This window comes from Hesperophylax consimilis, chromosome 12 (assembly GCF_061612785.1).
Source record: "Hesperophylax consimilis isolate HC1 chromosome 12, BYU_Hcon_1.0, whole genome shotgun sequence".
In the NCBI taxonomy this organism is placed as follows: Eukaryota; Metazoa; Arthropoda; class Insecta; order Trichoptera; family Limnephilidae; genus Hesperophylax; species Hesperophylax consimilis.
In genome coordinates this window covers 19,243,538-19,257,635 of record NC_142847.1, presented here as the reverse complement: position 1 = coordinate 19,257,635, position 14,098 = coordinate 19,243,538, and positions in this window count along the sequence as shown.

Sequence of the window (14,098 nt, the reverse complement as noted above, 5' to 3'; positions counted from 1 at the left end):
TTTCTGATATCAGGTGCTCTGAACCTGGTTGTTTTCAGGTGAAAAAAATATAGTAAGCAGTAATTGTTGATTGAAGTACTAGTAAATATTGCTTATAATTATGATTGCTTTTAATTATTTTTATGAGATTCGTTTTGTAATCATACTGTAATACGTCGCAGGTGTTTTTGCGAAATTATTATTTGTCGGGAAACTTTCTGATTCATCGACTTTCAATACGTGCTGAGGGATTTAATGAAGGGAAAAGTATCGGTAATGGTGACGTTCTTGTTTCCAAAAGAAATAATGGAAAAGGAAATATTATTATTAATACTAACGACACAGGTGGGCAGCGTAATAGGAAAAGTAATAAGTATTTTACGAAACAAAGAAAAGTTTAGCCTGAAATAATCCTCCTGTATTCATTGAACAATGGGTAAAGTTTCAAAGTCGTCGAAGGTGGGGAAAAAATAAAATAATAAAAAATTCATAACAGAGTTTTATTAAAATTTTAGATTGACAAACAATGTATTTTCTCGGAGTTTTAAAATCTTTAGAGGTGGTTGGATATTACTTGGGTGGCAGAGCAGTAAGCTCTTTTGGTTTGAGTTCGTGGGTTCGAAAACCACGTGGGGGATTTTTTAATAAATGAATATTGTTCACCATGCTCCTGAGTCGTAGATACTTTCATCGACCTAGTGAAATAATAATGCTCTAACTCTTTAAAAACTGTTTTATTTATTTATTTATTTGACCGGTCAGTGGCTCAGTTGCATTCGCGTTTCGGTCCCACCCAGGCGTCATACGTTCAATTCCTCAACTGGCTAAGTCCTCCATGTGACACAAGTAACTTTTTCTGCTCACTGTGGTGGTAGTTGAAGATTTTCAAATATTGTCACATTATTCGTAAACAGGGAATGTTTGTCTTTCTTTTTGCGTTTGCGTTGTGAGGCGGGTTAAGGTAGAGACTGTAAGAAGCGATGTATTAAAGTGGATTTGGAAGGAGCCCAAATTGTATAACGGATAAAAAACAGATGCCGGTAGCTTGTTACGCATGCGGACCGATTTACACAAAAAACGAGTGGAAGAAACGACCCGTTCACATAAAACCAACATTAAATGTGAACGGGTGTTCACAGGATCAATGCAGCTAACTCTTTCAGGCAGACTCCATTGAGATACCTGTAGAACAAATTCAGCATAATCGTGATTTATTTTTGGAGTGTTATGCCGTGTTACTCTATCCCCTTTTTAACGTTTCGGACAGCGTTACTGGGACTATTATCAGGGCTAATGTGTAATGAAAGTGATTTACTTTAGACTCTTTCGTAATCCTCTAACTAGCTAGGGCTTATAATAATAATAATATAATAAAGTGTTTATTCCGGTATGTGGGGAGGTTAGTGCAGTCCCGCACATTCCATATATATATAATAATACCATTTAATGTATCTGTCTAACTAATACTTATTTGACCTCCTTACCTGATGTTTTTTTAAAGTATATTATTTCATATTAGTGTATATAAAATCTAAAATAACTCTAATTAATTAATATTATAGTTGTTTTTCCTACGTAATATGTGGTTGTATTCACTAGTCTGAGTCTAAGTTTCTTTAATGTATTCTATAAGTAAAAATTCTTACTAGGGTAAAAAACCTCATACAAGTAACAAAAAAACGTGGTGGAAGTAGGTATGTGTGTATGTAGATGCGGGTGACCGGATAAATCATCACAGTGATAATTCATCACATCTATAAAAATTTATATAAAGTCATGGAAAGTGATGAAACAAAAATTTTATTAACTGGGTTAAGTAGGTTAGGTTAGGTTAGGTTAGGTTTAAAAAAAAATTTCATCGTTTCTAATGACTTTATATCACTTTTTAAAAGTGTGTTGAATTGTCACTGTGTTGCGTTATCATGAAACCGTAGATACGATACCTAGTTGCGAGTTTGAATAGTTTTTGTAGGTAATAGTTTTCGGCGTTTAGTTTTGGCGAATAAATATATTAAAGTTTGGCAGCTAAAGAAGGTGGCATAATACCCATACAATTACCCATTTATTTGTGCCATTCTATTATCAGGTATGGCATATTAAGCTGGGGCGGTGCAGCCAAGACTGTACTAGATCCGTTAGCCAAGGCACAAAAAGCTGTAATAAGAGTGATGGATAAAAAACCTTATATGTATCCATCGACACCCTTATTTAAGGAACGAAAATTGTTAGACGTAAAACAGATTTATATACATGCACTCATAATGTACTATACGAACAATCCCAAGCTTCATAGTCTTGTAGATCACAGTTACACAACAAGACTAAGATCAGAACAAAGGATGATGGCACCAAAAATGAACACATCGTTTGGACAACGTTTCCACGTATTCCTGGCTCCTAAGGTGTATAATGAGTTCAAGCAGCAATTCAGTAAGGTTGAAACAGGCCATCTTCAAAAGCAAAGTACCGTATGGCTCATAGAATGTGGCAGAATGAAATCGGAAAGCTTTCTGAAAGAAATTATTGTTTGACTGAAGAAAGACCAATAAGTAAATTCATTCCGACTTTATCCATATTATCGTATATATATATTTATTATTTTTGTTTTTGTTTTACCATTTGTATAACGATATATGTACAACATTGTATAATTGTTTTTATATTTTATTTTATGTTTTTATATTTTCTTATGTTTTCTCTTTATATTTTCTTTTGTTTTCTTTTTATTTTTTTATTTATTTATGTAATCACTATAATACGTGCATTTACCGAGTTTGATATATTAATAAAAAATAAATAAATCTCTCACAAATCTCACAATTAAATCATGTACATACAGTTCCTACCTACACCTACAGTACTTACGTATAGTAGCTACACAACACGCTCTATTAGGATTGTGTGTATTACTATGAAACGCCACTGAGAAACAGTAATTTGTCAATCGGTGTAGATCACACTTCTATGGGTAGCAAAATGTTTGGGACTTTTGCTGAGGTTTTGAACATCCAATTATATTTTTGTTAGATATTTGTTTTTGGGGTGTTATGCCGTGTTGCGCTAACTCCTTCTTTAGCCAACGTTTCGGACAGCATTGCAGTGTCCATCATCCAATGCTGTCCGAAACGTTGGCTAAAGAAGGAGTTAGCACAACACGGCATAGCACCCCAAAAACAAATAACAAAAATACTTTTCACGTGAAAATCTTAAATCATATTTATCCAATTAATAGTTTCCGGGCTGTCGATAGTATTATAGTAAACATGCAAAATCTAAAAATGGCGTACATATTTTAATACAAAAGTATATATATATAATATAATCCAATATATTTTATATTAAATAAAGAAATAAAAATTTGGTAGCTAACGTAAAAAATCATATCAGGCTCATCATATTATATTGGGTCTATTCATTAGAGATGGAAATTGGTTTGTTAAAAACGTATTTTCAATCAGAGAAAGCGCTCTGGTTTGCACAAAATCAATAAGTTCATTTATTTATTTTATTTTAGCGAAATCAACAATTACAGTTTGGCTGGTTTTTATATGCTAAGAATTAATTATCTCGAGAATATTTTTTTCCACGCATCATTAAAACAAAATTGCTAGTTTTTTTGGGAACCCACATTACAATATTCATGTACAAGCTATTGAATCGATGTAAAATTAAATCTTATGTTTTCTTAATTTTAAATTGAGTTTTCCAGCAGTTTTTTTGAAACTGCTGGAAAAAGGTGATTTTCAAGTTTTGTGAAGGTTTTATTCGAGTTCTGTTATTATATCATTATTGGCCAGTTGTTTCACAATAATAACAGAACTTGAATAGAACCTCCAGAGAACTTTAAAATCAGCTTTGAAATTTGACGAATTGTTCAAATTTTGTGAAACAACCCGTTCTTAGTATTTCTATATAAAATAAATTTTAGTACTACCAGATGTAACTACCATATGTATTCCTCATTTCCCAGAATACTTATGGAGGGAAATAATTTTACCGAGTCAGAGGACATCTTTAATTTATCACTTAACAAATACAAAAGATTCTTACTGAGATAGTTTAGTTATGTAAAGTAAATGTGTAGTGTATTAATATAACATTTTTAATAGTCATATGTAAAAGCCCCTAAAAAGGCCGTTATTAAAGTAATAAATACATTAAAATGAAGAAATAAATAAGCAACTGTAGTTAGTAACTAATATCTAATTAGAACAATTATAAGCAAGTGTATATATTTTTTTAAATACAGTAAATACTGAATACTCGTATTTTAATCTCTATAAGTGTGATGGGTCAATGAAACCACTCATTGTGTAAGTAATATTCACATTAAAGTTCCAAACAGACGTTATTTAATAACAATATTGCCTTTTTCAATCCAATGTCTTGAATGTGTAGATTGTATAATATTTGTATAATGCAACAATATATATATCTTTATAAATAATAGCATCGGGTATTTTTAAAAACATGTGCCAATTTCTTTCAATTCCATGGTAAATAAACACTCTGTAAATGTTTCAAATAATAAATTAATGAAATTGATTATAAGTTCAAGAAAAAAATCGTTTTTCGAAACAGTTTTATAAATTTACTTCGGGCACTCCAGAAACGTTCAAAACATACTTCTACTGCTTTATCTCTTCGGTGACAATAAGTTAATTTTAAATATGTGTTATTTCATCAAAAACAGCAAACATTTAACCTTTATCTAGATCTTTGGTCTCTTATTAACATATTATGTGTTAAATCTACAACTAATTGCTTCAATTCGGCCTACTGTAACTTGGTGAAAAGTACAAAAGCCTTTGGATCTTTTACTGACGCAGTAGCGAATCAAGTAATACACTGGCAAGGCCCACCACTTATTTTTTATTTAATACATCATAAGGTGCCAAGTCAACGAAGCTGAAGTCAATCAAGTTGAAGTTGAAGTCAAGTAAAGGTTAAACAACAAATACAATTGTCTTTCACTAACTCTAATATAAAAATTCCACCAACCAATTTAACAATTTAAAAAGATTTTTTTTTTCAATTATTTCTGGCTTTTACCCTTCAAGGGTATTCTTGGCCATCATTTAAAATTATGGAGAAACAAAAGGTGAATTTATATATGAATTTTATTTTAATAGGCAAATTTCAAAATTATGATGAAAATTGGAGTCGAGTTCAGACTTAGAGGTCTGGAGGGTAGGCAATTTTAGATAAGGCTTGATAGAAGAAAGGATATTTGTTTAGAGATGGACAACCAAAAAATGTATCATCTAAAGTTTCCACTTCTATACCACATAATGTAATTGTGCATTTTACATGTGAACATGTGAATTACATACATGTGAATTTTTTAAAAAGGTGGGAAGGAACGGAACAATGTCCGATCCTCATTCGAATGAGTGTAGAAATTTATTTTTTGGAAAAATGGGTGAATTGCTGAAACCACGGTTTTGATGGGATAGTCATTTGCATTGAGGCATAGTAGGCTCCCTTGGTTTGACTAGCAATGTGCCAATACTCTGCCCAAACATTGCGGATCTATCTTTGATGATGGAAAAACTAATTTAAAAAGATACCACAGATCTAAATATCTTATGCATTACCATAGTCTTTAACTTACAAGAACCATAATAACTTTCTCAATATTATTATTTCAATAATTCAACATCGATGGATGCAACAATGCCCATGTGGTGATTTTTCGCAAAAAATAGCGCGATAAAAATATCGAATTATTATTTCGGACAAGGACGTATTTGTATATAATGCCATTTATTTCATTAAAAAGAATGATTATTTTTAAGTTTTTTCTAATAAGGTCCCGGGGTGATTGCCAAAGTCCCAAGTACGGTCTTGTACTGAGATATATTTAAAGACGCGAAGCCCACAAAGCCATGATCATTTTGAGTTGGCAGTGCGCCCGGCAGGGCGCTTTCTTCTTAATGAGTTTTTCTTCTCAGCCGAGATTAAAAGAGATCTTGGATTTTGAATGCTGCGCTAAATGAGCTGGCGCATTCAGCGAAAATTGGATTATTCAAAATTGCATTTTGTGCTGGACTTTGAAGAGAATGTGCGAAAATCCTCGTTATGTTAACGAACCAACGACCAACAATTATCAACGCAACTAACACACATCAGCAAACAATGTTTTTTTAGAGCTACATGACATCAACGATTCGTCACGATAGTAAAAGTGTTGTGATACTATAAATAATATTCCAAAAATGATATGAAATGAAAACATATGATTCTGTACGGTCATAAATAATAGAAAAAATGGGAGATATGGCAAACAAGCGTGCTGACTGCCGCCGAGTTATTACCATATTGCAGTGAGCCAGTGAAAGTTATGCCTTTAATGTGTGTGTAGAGTTTAAGTTTATGATAAATTGTAAACATTTTAAACAATCCTCCTAACTTAAGAAGAATATTAATAAGAACAAAAAAATCAACCGGTAAGTGGCTGTGTTGGCATCAAGTTTGGGTCACACCAGGCGTGGTGTGTTTAATTTCTCGGCTGACCGAGTCCTGCATTGCATCAAAAACTTTTCCGCTTACTGTGGTGGTAGTAGGAGATTCTCAAATATTGTCAGGTTATTCGTAACCCGGAAATGTATGACTTTCTTTAAAAATAAAATACATTTGTATATGTATATGTATATATATATTTTTTAAATAATACTTCTAAACAGCAAAATTCAGAATATTAACATAAAAAACAAACGTTTAACGGTAACAATATCGTGAACTTTATACGGAACCCTTTTCAGCGAGTAGAAAGCTTTGCATAGCTAAAGGGCCTATCGTGTGTATAGATTCTAAAGGGCAAGTAGGCTACAGAACTATTATAAGCCGCATAGTATATAGGCTACCTCAGCAATAGCCCACGTCGATAAGAAAACATTAATGGGGCAAAAACTTCCATTTACCAGGGAAGCAGCAAATACGAAAAAAAGGTAATTGAAAAAATTCCCAGTTAGGAACGACTCAATGGTTAAATAAGAAATTTGTTGTTATTTTCTTTTGCGTTACATTTTTCATGCGAGAGTAAATTGACCCGAAGGAAATACGGAATATTAAATGTATTATTAGAATATTTTATGTTAAACGTAGTTGTAATGTCGAAACACATTTTTAATATTCAAATGAAAGTTTTAGCATGAATTTGGAATACATGTTACTCCTTTTGATGAACAACTTCTTTGAAGTTTGTTCTAAGGATTTTTTTGGCGGTTATCGGCAGTAGACCGCCCGCTGTTACGTAAAATTCTCGAATCGAGCTTTATAAATTTATAGCCCGCTGCGTTTTATGTAATAAAATAAATCGTGGGTATATTATATCCTTCAGATTTTGAAATAAATTTAAAAAAACACCTTAAGTGATTCAATTCACCCCGTAATCTCGTATTATAACACTATTTAAAACAGGCACAAGAAACCTATTAACCGTTTTTATACAGGCATAAGATACGTTTTAACTGGTTTTATACTGGTACAAGAAACTTTTTAACCGGTTTAATACAGGCACATAAACCTGTTAACCTGTTTTGTACAGAAACAAGAAAATTTTAACCGGTTTTATACAGGTACAAGAAACCTTTAAACCGGTTTTATACAGGTACAAGAAATCTGTTGACCGCTTTTATACAGGCCCAAGAAACCTTTGAATCGGTTTCATATATCACAAAAAACCTGTTAACCGGTTTTAAACAGACAAAAAAACCTGCCAACAGGTTTTTCAAAGGCACAAGAAAACTTGTTAACCGGTTTTATACATGCGCAAGAAACTTTTTTAACAGTTTTATATAGGACCAAGAACGGGCACTATACGGGCACAAGAAATCTGCTAACCAGTTTAAATCCCAATGTCTGTGTTTCTGTCCATCCTCTCCACGTATCCAGATCTCTTGTCAGTCATCATACCAATCAAATATTACAATAGAATCCATCGTGCTGTTAAAACACCATACCCACTTGTTATGACTATCGTTTATATCCATTAGCTAAAACAACTAATATGTGAGTTTAAAGTTGAGAACAAGAATTTAATTTGTTTGCTTCAATATTTGAGATTACAATTGTTACCTTGTTTGTGAACCCCTCAATGTACATACCAGAATCTGAATCCTGGTTCATCTCTAATCACACCGATCCACATTCCTACATTCAGTATTAAAATCTTTTAATTTAAATACAGTGCTGAAAGTTCTTCTGGGCTCGTCCTAGATCGCTTTTAGACGGTACAGACAAACATATCATCATTTGTACACCTGATTTGAGTGTCTATCTATATTTTATCTATCTTTAGTGTTAATATTTATTATCAAGCATTGACCGTGCTCGCAAATATCGCCAACTGACTATAGATGACAGACCTCTTGAATCTGAATACGATGGACGATATTCCGCGCACAATACGGAAAAACATGTATGTACACGGAGAAACATAGATATTTCGGATTTATTAAAATACTGTTAAAAACGGGAAGCAGGCCGTCTCCTAATAAAATGCACCTTTTTCCCTCCTAGTGTATAATGAAGAAAATGTAATCATTTTTATGTATACGTTGCGTTTATAACTTTTTTACTAAAAGTTTAACATGAAACCTATCATTTCATCGTTAAAGGCCTGCAGTTTCGTTTTTAACAAGATTACGAATATTTTGACGATTTTTAATAAATTTTAAGTTAATAAGTTTTAGTTTTAATCATAAGTTTTCTCCGTGTGGAAAAAAAACCATTCAAACAAGTTCTTTTAAGGGTCAATCACCAGCCAGTTTGTTTATTTGGCGGGACTATTAGTGGTCATCATAAAAAAAAAAAAACAAAAAACAGAAACCATCGGGATCATGCACCTGACAATCGGGATCTTTCAAATAGTGTCAGTGGTTTCCTAACAATGCGTTAATAAATAACATTTTAACCTCATAAATTCGTAAAATGCTTCATATATCCTTTCTGCTGTATTGCGTCTACTCTGCTTCACGTTAAATCATCGGAGATATTTCCAAAAAAACTTTATAATGGGTAAGTAGTCTCGCTTCAAGAGACAACTATTATTTATGATCGCATACTGCCAATATTCACTATCAGTCTTTACGTCGCACGGTGTCTCGGAAAGGTGTTTTTGACGGACATAATCTTTTTTTTTTTCTTATTATTTCTGGCTTTCACCCTTTAAGGGTGTTCTTGGCCATCATTTAAAATTATTGAGAAATGAAAGGTGAATTTAAATATTAATTTTATTTAAATAGGCAAATTTCAAAATTATAATGAAAATTGGAGTCGAGTTCAGACTTAGAAGAGATGAGATGTTGAATGGAGGGGAGGAAATTTTAGATAAGGCTTGATAGAAGAGAGGATATTTGTTTAGAGAGGTACAACCAAAAAATATGTGATCTAAAGTTCCCACTTCTAGACCACAGAATGTACAGTCTGGGGAGTCAACGACGTGAATTTTAAAAAGATGGGAAGGAACGGAACAATGTCCGAAACTCATTCGAATGAGTGAAGAAATTTCTTTTTTGGAAAAATGAGGGAATTGCTGAAACCACGGTTTTGATGGAATAGTCCTTTGTATTGAGGCATAGCAGGCTCCCTTGGATTGACTAGCAATGTGCCAATACTCCGACCAAACATTGCGGGATCTATCTTTGATGATGGAAAAAATTTCAGATAGGGGAATGTGGTTGACGAGGGTAACAACAGGGTTGGACGCTCCTTGTTTTGCCAAGGCATCCGCAATATCATTACCCATGATACCAACATGTCCAGGAATCCAAATCAGAGTTGCAGTTTTACCAGAGTTTGAATGGAGGCTATCATCTCTCGAATAAGGCATACAAAGTGATCATCAGGATGAAGAAGAGGACTGGATTTAAGTTTTTGGAGGGAACTGAGAGAGTCAGAGAGAACGAGGGAATGTTCAAAATTATTTTTGATTATATATTTGAGAGATTCTATTATTGCAATGCACTCGGCTGAAAATATTGAAAATTGATTTGAAATTGAATGAAATATTCTGTCATTAGAATTATTGTGGTAACGGACATAATCTGTTTATGTGAAAACTCTTTGGATTTTTTCATGAAAATGTTTACAGTCTCTAGATAAATATAACATTAAGAAAAACAAAATTGGGTTCCTGAAATTAAAGGTAAGGAACTGAAAAAAATTGAAACTAGGAAATTGTTATAATTTAGTTATTTATAGATTATCGATTTATATTTTAGAAGTTTTTTTAACCATTTTTAATTAACGTTTTCGGTTATTGTGTAATAATAATAATAATTTATTAGCTTATTTGTATTGCACTGTTTTCGTCGGAAAATCACCTCGAGAGCGCTAAGAATTATATTTTCAAAAGTAAGGTTTCAATTCTGGATAAAAAACTAAAAAATTGAAATACGATAAATTTTATTATTTTATATATTTGTTTACAAATTATGTTCAACGTGTACAAAAAATATATGCATAAAAATAATGTGTTACCATCATGAAACCGAAACATTGAAATATCTTTCTATGAGTAATAATTATTACCATTAAATCTTTTACTATTAGTATGTTGTGTTCATTATAATGTTTCTTTTTATAATTTTTTTGTGCACTCTCTGAGATTATTATATTTGAAGCATTTTGAAGTAGATAAATTGAGTAATCGAAATATTTTTAGGTATGTAGGTACCTAGGTACTAAAAACAAATCTTGGAAAATTGAAAAGTTGTGGTGTTCAAATTTTATTTTATGTTTCGTATCCAATATTTATTTATTTATACGAAAGTTTTTTTAACAGTACGAAAAATGTATCCTTACTGAGGTTATTGGGGTGCACTGTTTTAAGGTCATTTACAGTCAAATTTATTAATATAATATTATAATAGAATGGTTAACCAATTCAAAAAATATTATGTGGAACGGAAATAAATAAAAAAAAATATAAATAAAATAAAATCATTCTAGAAATTTACATAAGATATTAAAGGAAATATAAAGGGGTGACAGATTAAGCTGTACGCATTATGGCCTGGCCTATTTCAGTATATCGCTTGCCATACAATCCCAACGGGAATGTATGGCGAGTGATTATGCTGAACTAGGCCAAGGCACTATAATACAGCGTGGTCTGTCACAGGCTTAAGGACAGTTGAATGCTGATGATTGAGTTTTAGTATAAAGAGATAGGACATAAAAGATGTAATGTTATGTTTATGAAAACAAATATAGGTGCAGTTTTAGTTAAATTACTTTTTCATTACGTTATTGTCACTTTGGTTTACCCATATTTCATATTTTTTTCATACATTTCCTGAAACATCTTGAACCAATAGCTACATTCAAGTTAAAAAATTTCTTTGAGATATTTTTTCATTTTTCATAATTTTTTAAAACCAAACAAATCATTTAGCACAAAAAATAGTTATATATTAATAAAAATAAATATATATTGATAATTTTCTCTCCAATCAGATTATTACATATTTTCTATATGTTGGTTTCCAGTAGGACACAGGTGGACAAGATTAAAATATATATTATGTGCAAAAGTTTTACTATATATTTTCGAGACCGTAAAAAGATCATAAGGTATGAAACATTTTGAAAAATATTTTCGATGGAAATATAGAAAAATAATAAAAGCCAAAAAGTGTATAACATATTTCAATAAACAATATTAAGGCGATGCCATACGTAGTAATTCAAAATCATGTGTTTTTGGTTTGAAAATTTGGTAGCCTGGAAATGTTTCTTAATTAAATACTGCGAGTCGAATACATCTTGGCCTTTGAAATAATCGAGTGTTTTTTTATATAAGTCTTTTTATAAGCCCAGAAAAAAAAGTATAAGTCCTATGAAAACTGCTTTAAAGTTCAAAATCTCCTACTTACAAACCCATTTTCGGTTATGATTTTATTGTATAATGTGGCAAATTAAGTTATTTATAAAATGATCTAAAAAAAATTAAATATTTATGCCTGAACATCCACAAAATAAAATGAAAGGCACTTTTTGGCCATGTTTTTTTCTTGCATAAATCAAAACAGGCGGATGGTGTTAAGCGGGAATTTAAACCTTATCACCATCTACGTAAGGGTTGTTATTGATAGCGGCTCAATTTAAAATATTACACGACGTAGTGTCATCGCCTTATCGATAAGAGCTTTCGAAATCAAACCCACGATTCAGTCCAAGCTAGTTTCATAAAAAAAATAATTTTCGTCAAAAGTCATCAATCAAAACCCCACAAGGTATTTTCAATTATAAAAAATGTTAATTTCATTATATCGTCAAAATTCGCGATGGATGATCGTTTCTATGGGATGAAGATGCTGTGCGTCGTCCTCGTGTTGGTAGGAACAATCGTTAAGTTCATCAACTTATCCATTAACGAATGCGGTTGGATTGGTTAAAACGAATGGCTGCGCAGCCTTTTCTTACAAAAGTTTTTTTGGATTTGAAGCCAAAATACTTTAATAAACCAAATAATAATCTTTAAATCAAAATATGTAGCAAATATCTAGTGCTGGTGTGAGTTATATTATTTATTTTTGTTTTGAATTATAAAATAGAGACCCATAAAGAATTTGGTTTTTATTTAAAGTATGCCATTTTCGATTTGCCGCCAAAACGAAATGTTCGTTTTTATTCGTGAATGTGGCAGCGTTGACATCACAAAGCGTAACGTCGGTGGCAACCATCTTAAGTGCCAGCGGCGTTATCCCGTCATAATACCGTTGTAGCCAGTTGGAACCGCTTAAGAATATGCGGTTTAAGATTCAGTTTTTAAAATCAATATTTTTTATGAAAATTACATTTTTTTAGTGCGATGATCAGAATCAAAAAAATAAACTTTAAAACTTCCACATGTTTTCAACGGTATTCATAGTTTGTGAAAATATCCCATTCTGACAGACCCGAAGAAGTTTCCAAACATTATTTTCAATATTTGATTTGATAGATTGACTAGGTTACCGAGGTAGAAAATTGGCAATGAAAATTGATAGAGCGGTCGGCCAACGCGCCTGTGGAAAGTTCAAGAAAATCAGGAGCAAGTGAGACGTGAAATACGTATGTCAAAAGTTGGTGGGGTATTTGTCTTTCACCTTTTGACTAATGTCCTATAGTTCTACAGAAACTTCGATAGCAGACGAAGCAAATGGACTAAAAATAAATAGATAAATTTGCCCAAGTTATTTTGAAAACGTGAACAGAACTAAAAAGACGATCTTCATAATTCCAACCTTATAATCTTATAGTTAAATGTAGGCACTCAAATATACACACTTTAGTCTATAACAAAAGAAATACTTCGACAAAATATATTAGGTTTCTTATGAAAATGTTGTTTGTCAGTACGTTTCAGATCCAAAAGTTAAATGAAATAAAACTTTGTTTAATGAAATAAAATAAAACTTTTATCATATGAAGCAGGTACTTCGTGATTTAACATTATAATTTACAATAAATTAATAACTTAGTAAACATTACTTTTATTATGTGTACTTAATGCCGAACGGGTTTTGCTTCAACCGTACCTTCTTTAGGGCAATTATACTGCCCTGAAGAACCTACGGTTGTAGCGGAACTTAAGCAGCATTAAGTATAAGAAATGAAAAGGGTGTTTACTAAATTATTGTTTTATTTGAATAAAACTCTAGGTAAAACGCTCGGAAATGCCTGCACTGGTTTTAAGACTGCACCTATTTTCAAACATTTTAGTACGTATTTCATACAATTTAAAAGATTAAAGTTTGAGGATTTATGTCACTGAAAACTTTAGACATTTCCTAACTGCCCTTATAGAATTAACATATAAATAAAGTGTAGTTTTTCTTGAGTTAGCTGTTATTAAACTCATGACTTGGGACATTTTTGAGTGCTGGCCCTTAAATTGCGTGAAAAGCAATTTAGGCAGGAAAATGGCAAATCACATATAAAGCAGGTAATTGTGAAAATTAAATTTTTTGATTACACAGAACATATTTATTTTTGGTTGAATGTCGTCCGCATTCAGTGGAACTAAGGGCCTGGGGAAAAAAAGGAGAGTCAGAAAGGTTGAAAAATACGTGGCTATTCAATTCTTAAGCTGGCTAAAACCATTAAAAATAATTTTTCGATTCTGAAT